At 45.9% G+C, this 13,405-nt stretch overlaps 1 protein-coding gene across 14 annotated transcripts in view; it reads right to left on the bottom strand.

Annotated features, from left to right (window-relative positions):
* The window catches only part of IKZF4 (IKAROS family zinc finger 4), a 96,408-nt gene extending 91,637 nt beyond the window's left edge, over positions 1-4,771 (bottom strand). For 6 of the 14 annotated variants that reach the window (XR_007243835.1, XR_007243836.1, XM_048488561.1 and 3 more), the window contains exon 1: positions 4,538-4,770. The gene's annotated coding sequence lies outside the window, so the exon portion shown is untranslated. Of the gene's footprint in view, positions 1-4,339; positions 4,424-4,537 lie in introns of those variants that run through there. The other 8 variants (XM_048488567.1, XM_048488566.1, XM_048488568.1 and 5 more) reach the window with 4 other exon arrangements.
* Positions 4,772-13,405: the final 8,634 nt, after the last annotated feature.

Below are 13,405 nucleotides of genomic sequence, written 5' to 3'. Positions count from 1 at the left end.
TGGGTGACCTTGGGCTAGTCATAGCTTCTCAGAGCTCTCTCAGCCCCACCCACCTCACAGGGTGTTTGTTGTGAGGGGGGAAGGGCAAGGAGATTGTAAGCCCCTTTGAGTCTCCTGCAGGAGAGAAAGGGGGGATATAAATCCAAACTCTTCTCTTCTTCTTCTAAATGATGTAATGTTGTGAGCTAAGACTAGCAACAAAAGCTTCACCCAGGTCGGCCACATAGGGAGGTTGCTTGCATAACATTCAAGGCTATGGCAAATCTTAAGAAGACAATACAACTGTGGAGCAGCCATCAGAAATGGCTCTCTAACAGACTGGGTATATGGTGTGAGGGATGTTCTCAGAAGCGTTTCTTGAGCAATCTTGACATACCTCAAAGAGGAATAAGGGAGGCTGTAGTTGTTGAAGTTCACAGATCCAAAGCCATGTAACCAGCAAAGCTGAATCACAGAGCGCAAGCCTGTTTCTCCTGATGCTACCACCACACTTGTAAGGCAAAGGCAGAGCCATCCGTTTATCTTGATTACAGATGCTTAAGTTGTCAAAGCATAATCAGAACTATTCATAAGAAACAAAGCTTTCACCTTAGATAAGCCTGGAATACAACAGAAGCTAGAGTGTTAGGGTTTCACAGGGCTCTTTATAGAACAAACTCCCCTCTTGCTTCCAATCTGGCCCAGGGAGTCCACTGCAGGCTGGCCAGTCCAGGCACCCATTCACCCCTGCTCCCAACCTGGAGAGTCCACCCTTACTCCTGATCTGGCCTGGGGCAGCCACTCCCTCCCAATGCTGACCTGGCGAGCCTGCTGCAGGCACCCCAGCGGAGGCAACCAACCCCACCCCTCCAAGCTGATCTGGGCTGGCAAGTCTTCTGGCAACTTGCCACTTTCCCACCCTCGGGCCCAGCCGAACCAAACTCATGACAAATGAGTTAGACACCTCTGCTTTAGGTTAGCTACTTACATCCAGCCTACACTCCACCCCCCATCTACAGCAATAACAAGAATGATGAACACTGGTCCACCTTATAGGGCTGCTTTAAGGATTATAACCTAATGTGAGTGACATATTTATAACACTTTACATCACTATATAAACGGATATTATTTCCTTAGACTACAATTATACAGACAGTACTTTTAGAAGTTAGCCAGAGTTGTGGAGTTGTTAAGAACAGGTGGATTCTAATCTGGAGAACCGGGTTTGATTCCCCACTCTCCACCTGAGTGGTAGAGGCTTATCTGGTGAACCAGATGTGTTTCCCCACTCCTACATTTCTGCTGGGTGACCTTGGGCTAGTCCAGGGGTCTGCAACCTGTGGCTCTCCAGATGTTCATGGACTACAATTCCCATCAGCCGTGGCCAATTGGCCATGGTGGAAGGGGCTGATGGGAATTGTAGTCCATGAACATCTGGTGAGCCGCAGGTTGCAGACCCCTGGGCTAGTCACAGTTCTCTCAGAATTCTCTCAGCCCCACCTACCTCACAAGGTGTCTGTTGTGGGGAGAGGAAGAGAAAGGAGTTTGTAAGCCACCTTGAGTCTCCTTACAGGAGAGAACAGTGGGGTATAAATCCAAACTCTTCTCTTCTTCTTCTAGCTCTATTGAACACATTTCCAAATGACCATGCACTGGACCAGGTGGTTAGACAGCACTTAAGAGAGAATTCCAAAACACTTAAAAAGTTACCATAAAGCATTGTATTTTTTGAAGCGACTCATAGTTACTCCTACCACTTCTAAAAATCAAAGAAACAGAAACTAATCTAGCCAATAGACTGCAATGTGTGACAATTATTAAACACACTATAAACACATTATAGCATCTTGAAGCTGGCAACAGCAGCATAAATCTCCTTCGTCCATAATAACCAGAAAGTAGCATGTCTTCTGCTATGCAGATCTATGGCACTTTATATACCATTTCAATGAGACAACAGAAGCAAAGTTTATCTTGAAACTTAACTAGGCTTTCGGTTAAAAAAAAAGTCTATTGACAATGCCAGCTCCAGTGACGTAACTGTGCCAAGCTAAGAAACATTAAACCTTTTAAAGATTCAGTTTCCTGATACATGTTTAGAAGCATATGCTACAGAATGAATGAAGCTCTGCTGTTATCTGATAATCCCCAACTGACAAAGAGAGTGTTTTGCCTCGATGAATACTGCTTTTTGTGGAGAATTACTGTTGCATTGATGGCACTGCAAGTCAGCTTTGGTCCAAGAACCTATTAGCTAGGATCCAACACCTCAACTTTCATGCATTTTTAATCTAACATGGGTTGGAAGTTGCCCTTCTTTAACTATAACTGGCAAAAACAAAGTTAAGACTATCAGTTCAAACGTCTGCCAGGAGAGTCATGCAGTATACACTGTGTCTCAAAAAAGATGTTAGAACAGTCAGTTGAGGTGCAGCAATTGAGAAAATCGTAAGCTTCCACATTAGAAAATATTCCCAAATATGAGAATTATCATTCATTTTGACGCGCTGCTTTTCTCAAAACCTTTATTTTGTGCATTACTGAACACGATACTTTATACAAGAGCATTTGCCATTCATTGAACGACTATCACCAACACTTTCAAATAGATTGGGGAGGAATACTAGGTGGGCACTAGGACCCAAGCAGAGCATTCTACAACCAAAAAAGATCCAGGGAATATACAACCCTACCAACATCTTTTCTTCAGATAGGCTATATACCCTTCAAGCATCTTTGTTAAGACAACACAGACAACTCTGTTATGAAACTTAGCACATCGATGTTGTACTGAAGCACAACATATCTTTGTTCTGTAGGAAGAAAGGTTACTGATCTGGAGCTCAATGGTCTCTTCTAGTGGACACTAATTTTCATTGTCTAAAAACAAGTTCATTCCTCAAACCAGATATACAAAGCAAGCCAACTTGGGAGATAGAAAACTAGGATTTAATCCCAGTGCTACTATCTTCATTCATAATTAAATGTTAGCTCCAGAGCAAGGCACCTCCTTTAAATTAAATATCTGAGCTTGGCACTATAATGGGTTGGATAAGAGAATGAATGTAAATCTCAGTGCATTAGATGCAAGCTCTCTCCCCACCCCTTAGCTAAGAAAACAAAACAACGGCAAGGAATCCCCCCTACAATTTCCGCATTTCTCAAAACAAGAGTATTTCCTCTTAAAATCTTTTACTATGGTAAAAACAAAACAAAAACTGACACTATTACATTTTTTCCACCACCACCACCCCTCATTTAGGAAGGAACAAACTGGTCATTTTCCAACATTCATTTTAGCAGGAGAGATGATCTGCAAACGGCTGGAAAACAGAGAAACGAGATGCTAGCAAACTTTCTTGCCAAGAGAAGTTTCACTCCCCCCAAAAAGCCACGCTAAGCCAGATTGCATGATTCAAACATAAAGGGAAAATGAAATGGCAGAGATATGAAGTGGAAGAACGGTTCGGACCACATCAGATTACACGTAGAGGATCACATTTTGTTAGCATTCTGCTCTGTCAAAGCCTCCCGAGCAAAAGAAAACTAGCAAAGCAGGTGGAAATGTTCAGCCTCATCTCTTGGATTTCTATGCCAGATTTCAGTTTCCAGGAAGGTTTTTATGCAAAGGAACATCCGAAGCCAGACTCCACCTCCAGCAATTTGATCTGGCCCGGCCCATTCTACTACTCAGCAGTCTGACCCCCCCTACTTACCATACAGATCCTCCTCTATTCTTGATTCCCGAAACATGCTAAGAGCCACTGGCAGAAAGAGGCTGCATCGAGCTTGTGCAATGGGGAAGCTTTCCCCAAATCCTTTCCCTTGATGGGAAACATATTTCGGAAGCTAGATGGGCCACCACAAGAAGGGGGGGAAAGTGTGCCTGTAAAAGTGTGCAAAGATCAAAGGAGACACTCCTTTTCACCAAATATTCCAGCAACAGAATTCAACCCTCAACAAGGAATTACCATCTCTGGGTAGGAGGCACATGATGAAACCCTCAGCATTTTTCCCCTGATGCTCCCACACCAGTATAAGCTGACCGGACAGATATCTTTCCTGCACTTCAGCAACTGCTTCTGTTTGCTTAAAGATGAAAGGTAGAGTATTGGATTATAGGTATGACTATTTCCATGAGTTGTTGATCTTTCAACTGTCCAACTTCTCGAGTCACCCTCACAGTCTACAACCGGTTGCCCTTCTACCTGCCTAAAAGGTAACACTAAGGGCGCCTCTCCCCATAAAATCAACCTTCTCTTTAGAAATCTCCCTGAAGCTCCTCCGAGGCGCAGCCCAAGTTTTCCTCCACGCTTTCCTCCTTGCAGCCAGTTGCTCCTTAGTTACAATCACTTACAAATAGCTACTCCTTGTAAGGCACCGGCTTTCCTCTCCCCACATCATCCCTTCCCAAGCCTCGACGGGATCGCTCCTCTGAGGCCAACGCAAACCTCCAGCGCCTCTCCCCTACCTCCTGCCCCCCCCCCACTTCAAACTACCCCTTTCGCCGTTGTCCCCTCTCGGCCCCCGTACACCCACTCCTGTTCCTCCGCACCTGAACGGGGGGGCTCCAACCCAGCGGCTTCACTGCGGGGAGGGCCCCCCCGGCCCAGTCACTGGGAGGAGTGTGGGGGGCGCCGGAGCGGGGCTCAACGGCTCCGCAGCGGCGGCTCCATCGGCGGCGCCTTCACCTGAGGAGGGACCGAGCCCCCCTCTTCGAACCACTTCCGGTCCCTCTGCTAGGAGACAGGCACTGGGAGAAGAGCGTCGAGAGGGTCGAGCGGTCGGAGAAAGAGCCCAGGGCATCGTTCCGTCAGAGGTGGGAGAGGGCGAGCACCGGACGCATCGAACGCCGTCCGAGCGTCTCGTTCCCCTAGGAAGAGGGTTGAGAGCCGAGCGAGTCGATTGGGAGAAAGGGCCATCGTCGCTGAAAGGGTGGGAGAAACGGCGGCTGTGCGGAGACTTTCGAATGACAGGAGCCGTCAGAATACCCATCTCATCGATTGCTGTCTTAAGAAGCTGTGGCGGGTTAAGTTGTGAGAGAGCAGGCAGAGTAGTTGAACACCGAGACCATCGATCCCCCCTCCCCCGGAAAAACGGGCAATCTGGGCAATGAATAGTCCACAGTTGATTTCCTCCCCACTACTCCTAAGGGAATTGAGTTGACTTGGCCAGCAAATAATAAAGCAGCGTGAACAGATTCATATTTAACAATTCACCCTGGATTGATATTTTCTGTGTTGCCGAATTTTAATGGCAAAACTATTACTTATTCCAATTGTGTCGCTTTGAACAGCCGTAGAATCGAACAACGTCATAATTTGTTTTATTGGATTTAATTACCCGGCCGAAACCGGGTTTAGGACGGCTAAGACAGATAATTCCAAATCGCAATAAAAAAAACAGCTTCCCATTTTAACAAATAAATAATTAAAACATTACAGGGACGCATTCACAGATAGCTGCTAAAATATCACAGGACTGTCAAATAACCGTATTATATTTAAAAAACATAGACAGTACCACAATTCAGACGTATTAATTGGTATTAACAGCTCATCTGACCTAAACAGGTGTTTGAATCGTGTTTGTAGCAAAACACAGGTCTGAATACACCCAAAAAATGTGTTCAAAGCTGTTTCCAAAAAAACCTACATTTATTCTTTACACACACCGAAAAGAATTAAGATGCAGGCTCTACTGCTATGCATAGAACTTCCTTCCAACTAAGTATGCTTAGGATTTTAGCCTAGATGACAGTCCACTCAGATTCATGGTTTTTCAGAAATAAATCACAGGGGATATGATACACCCACTTAAAAGTCTGCAGGATTGTAATTTTAGTAACCCATGATCGATATATTGGGGAACAAGTTTCAAGTGTCCTACAGTAGGGATGGGCCAAGACTGGGCTCCCCTGGTTCTCTTGGAGACACCAACAGCTAGAAGTGACTTGGATAAAGTGACTTATACACATCCTTTCTTTCACCACCAGCCAGCAAACAGACTGTCTTATTTCCATTTAATGCAGACATACTAACTAGCAACCTTAGCTGAGTTACACTCTTTGAAGTCAATGGTGTAACTTTCTGCAGGATTGCAAAAACCACTTTTAAAAATTGTCATGCAGGGCACCTTTACTACTGCCTCTACCTTTAGCTTACGGGTAGAGAATTCTTGGCTTCAAAGTATGGTTGTCAGTTGTGCTGAAGAAACTTGATATGCGGCAGGAGAAGCTGAAGTTTTTGGAGTCATGGAGGTAAGCAACATCACCTGGGTAAATAATAGCCTAGTAAGTCTCTATTAAAGGGACACACATTTTTTTTCCAGGCAAGGTAGTCATTCTACAAAATTTGGAATGTTTTGGTTCGGATTCCTCCCTAACCTTAGACACTGAACAAAATGAAAATAGCTAGGATTTGATTCACAGGACTGTTGAGAGGATAGGCTAGGTAGTGACACTTCAAAGACAGTGCTGTGATTAAAAATGAATTGACACCTCCATTTCCTGTCCAGACAATTTTGATTTAGAATTCTCTTTGAAGCAAGCAGCCTTGTAATAGGAACACATTAAATCTGGGGGGTTTCATCCCGTGTGCACTAATGTAGATCTCTTTGGAGTTTACAAGCTGATGGTTTAGCTAATTAAAGCCTTTATCCCACATGTAAATAGGGCAGAGTCCATGCTGAAGTGATCCAAATTAGGTTTGGCGCGGAGACTCTTGTTTGATCTAGATGCAAAATGCACATCAAAAAACCCCCACATAATCTAATAATGTTGACCTGGAAACAAAACCACTGTTGTCCTCAAACTGAGTCATAACACACACACACACACCCTTCATCTGCAATGATTATTGCTTTCACGGCAATAAGCACTTTGGTGTTAACCCTTGGTCCTTCCTTTAAAAAGTCGACGGTGACAAGAGCTGCTTAGATTTTTTTCAGTAGCCCACCATAGAATTTAAGTCTGTTAATATTACATTAAGGAAGGAAAGGCAACATGTTATAGCCCAAGAAAGGGGGTGTAGATCAAGGACGTAGGTAAGGGAGGGTTTCTCGGGTTCAACCCCCTCCATTCATGTCCAAAGCTCCGCCCCTCCGTTTGTGGATTTTAAAAACATTTTGTTTTTGGCCTGCAGGGGGCACATTGTTTGGGCTAGCAGCACCAAACTTTCAGGGATTGTTTGGGGGACTCTCCTGATGATACTACCTGGGTTTGGTGAGGTTTGGTCCAGGGGGTCCAAAGCTATGGATTCCCAAAGGGGGTGCCCCATCCTTCATTGTTTCCAAAGGGAGCTAATGGAAGATGGGGGCTACACCTTTGAGGGTCCATAACTTTGGACCCCCTGAACCAAACTTCACCAAACCTGGGTGGTATCATTAGGAGAGTCTCCTAAAGATACCCTGAAAGTTTGGTGCTTCTAGCTTAGCAATTGCACCCCTGACAGCTGGCACCCCCCAAATTTCCCCAGATACTCCTTTTAAATCCATCACCTTCGGCATGGATTTAAAGGGAGAATCTGAGGTCCTCAGTTTAGAAGAAAAAGAAGAGTTTGGATTTATATCTCCCCTTTCTCTTCCTCCCTCACAACAAACACCCTGTGATGTGGGTGGGGTTGAGAGAGCACCGAAAAGCTGTGACTAGCCCAAGGTCACCCAGCTGGTGTGTGTGGGAGTGTACAGGCTAATCTGAATTCCCCAGATAAGCCTCCACAGCTCAAGTGGCAGAGCAGGGAATCAAACCCGGTTCCTCCAGATTAGAATGCACCTGCTCTTAATCACTACACCACATTGAAAGTGATGCTGTTTCAGGGTGGGGGATAATCCACCCCAAAACAGCATCACTGTAATGAACCAGTAAAGTCCAGTCAAAAGCAACCGTGTTAAGTTCTTTATTGAGCTGGAATTCTTAGTCGGAAACAGGCAATGCGAGATCTGGAGCCCCAGATCTCGGTCAATAGCTTTTACAGGGCATCAAATAGGCTCCCGCCAAGATAGTGTAAACAAAGCAGAATTTCACACAGACTAGCAAGCAAGGGAGAGATAACCAAAACAGCAAAATTCCCCTTCCCAGGCAGAGGGCCAGGAACCTCCAGTGGGAACCTCTCAAGGTCGGAACGCACACACTCACAACCTTACAATCACTTTCAATGTTGTTTAACTGGGGACCCCAGATTCTCCCTTTAAGGTGGATTTAAAAGGAGAATTTGGGCTCTCTAGTTTAAACACCATTGAAAGTGATTCAGTTTGGGGGTGGATTCCAGCATCATAGCGGCTGCCCGGGGGGAGGGGGGGGGAACAGGACGCAAAACTCAGGTTTTGCAATGGGCTCCATTTTCCCTCTATGCCTCTGCCCAGAGGGGAGGGCAGAAGGAACTGCCGGCTGCCGGCTGGGAGCCCAGCTGGTGGGGGGCAGGGGAGTCTGCTGTCCCTGGCCTCAGAAAGCTGCTTTTATAAGCGCTAGGCCAGGGGCGGGGCTTGGGGAGGCGTGGCCATGCCCTAGGGATGTGGCCCCACCCCCGAACCTCCCCCAATAAAAAATCTATACCTACGTCCCTGGTGTAGATCCAGATTCTTCTTCTACTCTTCAGTCTCATCAGATTTTGGGTCAGTATTTGGAAGGGAGACCACAAGGAAGGCTCTGCAGAGGAAAGCAACTGCAAACTACCTCAGCTTCTCAACTTGCTTCAAAAGTCCCTTGCTGTAACCACCATGAAACTTGGTGGCATTTTACACTCACAATATTATATTAAAAGAAAGGAGTGGAGAATCATGTATGCAGCACCAAGTTCCCTGAAAGAAGAAGAGTTTGTATTTATATCCTCCCTTTCTCTCCTTTGAGGGTCCATAACTTTGGACCCCCTGAACCAAACTTCACCAAACCTGGGTGGTATCTTTAGGAGAGTCTCCTAAAGATACCCTGAAAGTTTGGTGCTTCTAGCTTAGCAATTGCACCCCTGACAGCTGGCACCCCCCAAATTTCCCCAGATTCTCTTTTTAAATCCACCACCTTCGGCATGGATTTAAAGGGAGAATCTGAGGTCCTCAGTTTAGAAGAAAAATAAGAGTTTGGATTTATATCCCCCCTTTCTCTCCTGCAGGAGACTCAAAGGGGCTTACAATCTCCTTGCCCTTCCCCCCTCACAACAAACACCCTGTGAGGTAGGTGGGACTGAGAGAGCTCCGAGAAGCTGTGACTAGCCCAAGGTCACCCAGCTGGCGTGTGTGGGAGTGCACAGGCTAATCTGAATTCCCCAGATAAGCCTCCACAGCTCAGGTGGCAGAGCAGGGAATCAAACCCGGCTCCTCCAAATTAGAGGGCCTGGGGTAAGGTTTTCACAGAGCAGCAGCTATGATTAGGTTTGGTACAACAGTAAGCATAAACACTGAAGGAGAGGAAGAAGATGAAAAAGAGGAAGAGGTGTTTGGATTTATACTTCGCTTTTCTCAACAGTAAGGAGTCTCAATGCAGCTTACAAATTCCTCTCACCAAAACAGGCACCTTGCAAAGGAGTTCAGAAAACCATGACTGGCCCAGGGTCAGTACATGTGCAGGAAGGGAGAATCAAATCCAGTTCACCAGATTAGAGTCCACCTGCTCTTAACCACTACACCACACTGGCTAGACTCTAACCCAGAGATCTCAGGCTATTTAAACTAGGCTGACCAGCCGTCCCGCTTTTGGCGGGACCGTCACGCCTTTAGACAATTTGTCCCGCGTTCCGCGGGTTCTACCAATTGTCCCAATTTTTGGGAGGCTGCTGCACTGCCTTGGGGGCGCAAGGCAGTGCGGCAGCCTCCAGGGCGCCCAGCTGCAGGAGCGCATGGCCTTCTGGGGCTTGCTGTTTGCCGCTCTGTGACAGGGCGGCAAACAGCAAGCCCCAGAAGCCCATGCGTTTCTGCGGCCGTGTGCACGTGCGCTGCCACTTCCCCGTCCCGGATCGCAAAGGTGACCATCTGGTCACCTTAATTTAAACATATGGACACTTTGACTTCTATGAAAGTTTAATGGGCTCTACTGCAAAATGGCTGGCTCTGGGAAAACAGTGCTTCACAACTGGTTGAAAGCTGTGGTGGGATCCAAATAATGTAACAACTGGTTGTTTACGAGCACCGTTTTAACAACTGGTTCTGCTGAAGTGGTGCAAACCTGCTAAATCCCACCACTGGCTGAAAGGCTCTTCGCCCAGTTCAGATGTAAAGGCCTCTCTGGCACCTGCAAAGCACATCCTGCACCATGGAAGTGGGGGAACGCTTCCTCCCTGCTTTGTGGAAAATGCCATTTTGCTTCAAAGGTGGCTTTCTCCCCTGCTTTGAAAGAGAGGTCCCCAATCTTTTCAAGCCAGAGGGCACCTTTGGAATTCTGACTTAGGACGTTTGGTGCAGTGGCAAAATGGTTGCCACAGGTGGCAGAGCCCATCCTAAAACGTGACGGACAAAGGCTAGGCATAACTCTTAAGTCTTCCTCATTTTCAGGCAGAAGCTCTGTTTAACAGAATGTCTTTTAAAATGAATGTAATAGAAAGATGTCTAGCATTCACACACAGCACAGAGAAAGCCTTGTGCGCTGTGATGGTGGTGGTTGCCAAAGAAGCAGCTTTGGAGAAGTACAGCCAATAAGATCATCAGTGGCCCTCCTGGGCCACACCCACTTTCTAAGAATGCAAGCCAAGTGCCAGGAAGGGTGTTGCTGGGCACCATGTTGGTGACCCCAGGCCATGACCGCAAGATACCGCTCAGCATGGGCTCAGCGCTTCATCAGGAGTGCCTCAAAGTCCCCCATTATCATCTCAAACACGCTTTGCAGAAAGAATGCAAGTTCCCCTGAAATATGATGGAATGTACTTCAAATTAAGTATGTGAAGATCCCATTTGAGGTGAGAAACAAACTAACAAAAAAATAAAGAGCCAAGAGCACAAAAACACATTTTGCTGCCACTTCAGATGTGCCATGCTCAGTGGGACACCATTGGGCACAGAGAATCCTTTTCAATCTGGTTAACTCATCCCAATCCTAATTTTCATACCTGAATTAGAAGTGGAAAATAGGAATGACAGAAAAAGGAAAGGAGGAAGCAGCAGAGACAGAAGAATGGAGAGAACAAAAACAGGAGGCATCAAATCTGAACAAAATCGAGATCTTTTATTATGCACAAGCTACTAGAAAAATAGATTCTTGTTCTCTCCAAGGTAACTGCCATAAAATTTACATAACAATACCAAGTTTCCTATAATTGGAGGGGGTTAAAGGCAGAGCTAGGCTTTTCTCATGCGGTACAGTAATTTAAAATCCAATTTGAGTCTAATAAATTCCCTCCCATCCTAGCTTCTGCAATGAGCCACACACACACATACCCTCTCTGGATGCAGTGTTTATCTAAACTTAATTCTGGATGGATAATAAATATAGTATAAGTATAATCAAGTTTTTAAAATTCTTCCTCGGGACTGTTTGTAACAGAATTTCCGTAACAGGGTTTTTGATCATTCCCCTTTTGTAATGGCTGGAGTATGTCAAGCTTTACTGCTTGAAAGCAGGGGAAAGGTATCAGCTGCTAAACTGTTAAAAGCAGACTGGCAGGAATAGCTCTAAAGGTGGCGAACCTACTTTTGCAACGTACATACGCACATCACCACTGTTTATTTCTGGATGCAACTCATGCTGTCTTATTCAAAGGCGTTTTCTGTCTGCAAAACAGCCCTTAAAAGTTCACTACCAGAAACAGACCAAAATGTACACCCAGCCAGATTCTTGCACTCTTCAGTTGCAGCCGACTAGTTAATAAAACAGGTGAACAATGGAGCGTATTTCTGACAGCTCATCATAAGAAGCAGCCAGGCCGCTTTTGTTTTTAATCTTATCAACTGTGAAGCAAATGCAGACAATGGCACACTACGGGCTCAGTGGTTCAGCCAGCCCTCACCAGTCACAAGAGAATGTAGGGTGACCTCATGGGGCCCTCTCTGTTCTCTGCTTCCTTATAGCTAGATGAAACAGATTTTAAAAACCATGACAACATGGGAAGCTTCATTCAGTGCTAAGTCACTGCCCTACCAACCCTCCTGCACTTCTGGAGCTCAATAACCAGGAGAAAGTGGGCATCTGTGAGGAACAGCATGAGACGGGTCTTCCTGCTACTTCCTGCTACTGCAGCCAGTTCTAGTTTCCTGGCCTCCAGTCCTGATGGTATAGTGAGGGGTGAGGAGATGCAGGCCAAAGCAGGGGGGGGGGACGGGGACGACAAAAGAGCAGGCAGGGAAGCCAGAGCCAGCTTTGCCTCCTCAACAGATCCGGGTAGTCTTAGCCATCCAGCTTTCAAACAACGTTTTACCACTTAAGCTGCAGGGTTCTTATTTGAGGCCTCCACAACATCGCTGTTAGCTTTTGGGTGGTGGTGTATTTATCCCAGAATCAGCTGCTTTAAACATGATCTCCTGCAGATCCAAGGGTTCCCTTGGATTTGCGAAAACTGTGAATGATAGCTATGGCTAGCCCCATTGTACAGCTTTACTCATTTGCACAGGGGCCAGTCGGTGGCTATTAGACCTAGCGGTAATGAAGAGCTAGTGTGAGGATGTTGCTGCTCCCTTGCTTCGGTTCACTTGAGAACTATTGGATCCCAGTCAACCATGGGGGAGAAGGCGAAAGCAGAGACTCCATGGAAAGGCCTGAACACTTAAAAGAATGAGCAGCTGGGCTCAGGCACACTTAACACTGGGCAGGAGAGATCTGCAACCAACCCTACAGGCAGTGCAAAATCTTGCTTCAGAAGATCACCAGCCCAGAGAAAACGCTGCCCATATTATCAGTTCCAAATCCAGCAAGCATCTCCATTGACATCGCCTTCCTTTGATGGGTTTATCATGTCTTATCCTTGAAAAACTGCTGCCTTTGCATGTAACACACATGCTACCTTTCTGGCAACCACCCAGCCTTCTTTGATTCACGGCACAGTTCCAAGTCAGCATCAAACTTTCTGTCATCAAGACACTAATCAGAGCTGCCAACAAACGTATTAAGAGTTAATGGGTCTCCTGTTTAGCTGTAAAAAAAGAAGCTGAAATGAGTTCAACTCCAGCAGTGCTATATTATCTTTTCCATTAGTGTGATACTGTACGAGGGCTCTTTATCTCAGTTCAGTTGTGCTGTAAATGGATCATTGTGAAACTCTGAAGAGTGTGTCTGTGTGTGTGTCTGTGTGTGAAGTTATACCACTATAGCTGGAAGAAGGAGAAACATTGAAGTGTGTGTGCAATTGTCCCACTACAGCTGGGAGAAGGGAACAGCAACTTTTAAACAAATGAAAACTTTCCCTCCCCCTCATGTTCAAAGCTTGGCAAAGGAGACTGTTTATAAGTATGGAAGTAGGGTCACATTTCAAATCCAGAATCTGTCCACTTTCCAAGCTCTCAGATTTTC

This window comes from Sphaerodactylus townsendi, linkage group LG03 (genome assembly GCF_021028975.2).
Source record: "Sphaerodactylus townsendi isolate TG3544 linkage group LG03, MPM_Stown_v2.3, whole genome shotgun sequence".
Lineage (NCBI taxonomy): Eukaryota > Metazoa > Chordata > Lepidosauria > Squamata > Sphaerodactylidae > Sphaerodactylus > Sphaerodactylus townsendi.
Note: the sequence above shows the minus strand (reverse complement) of the source record. Positions and strands in the feature narration are given on the sequence as shown.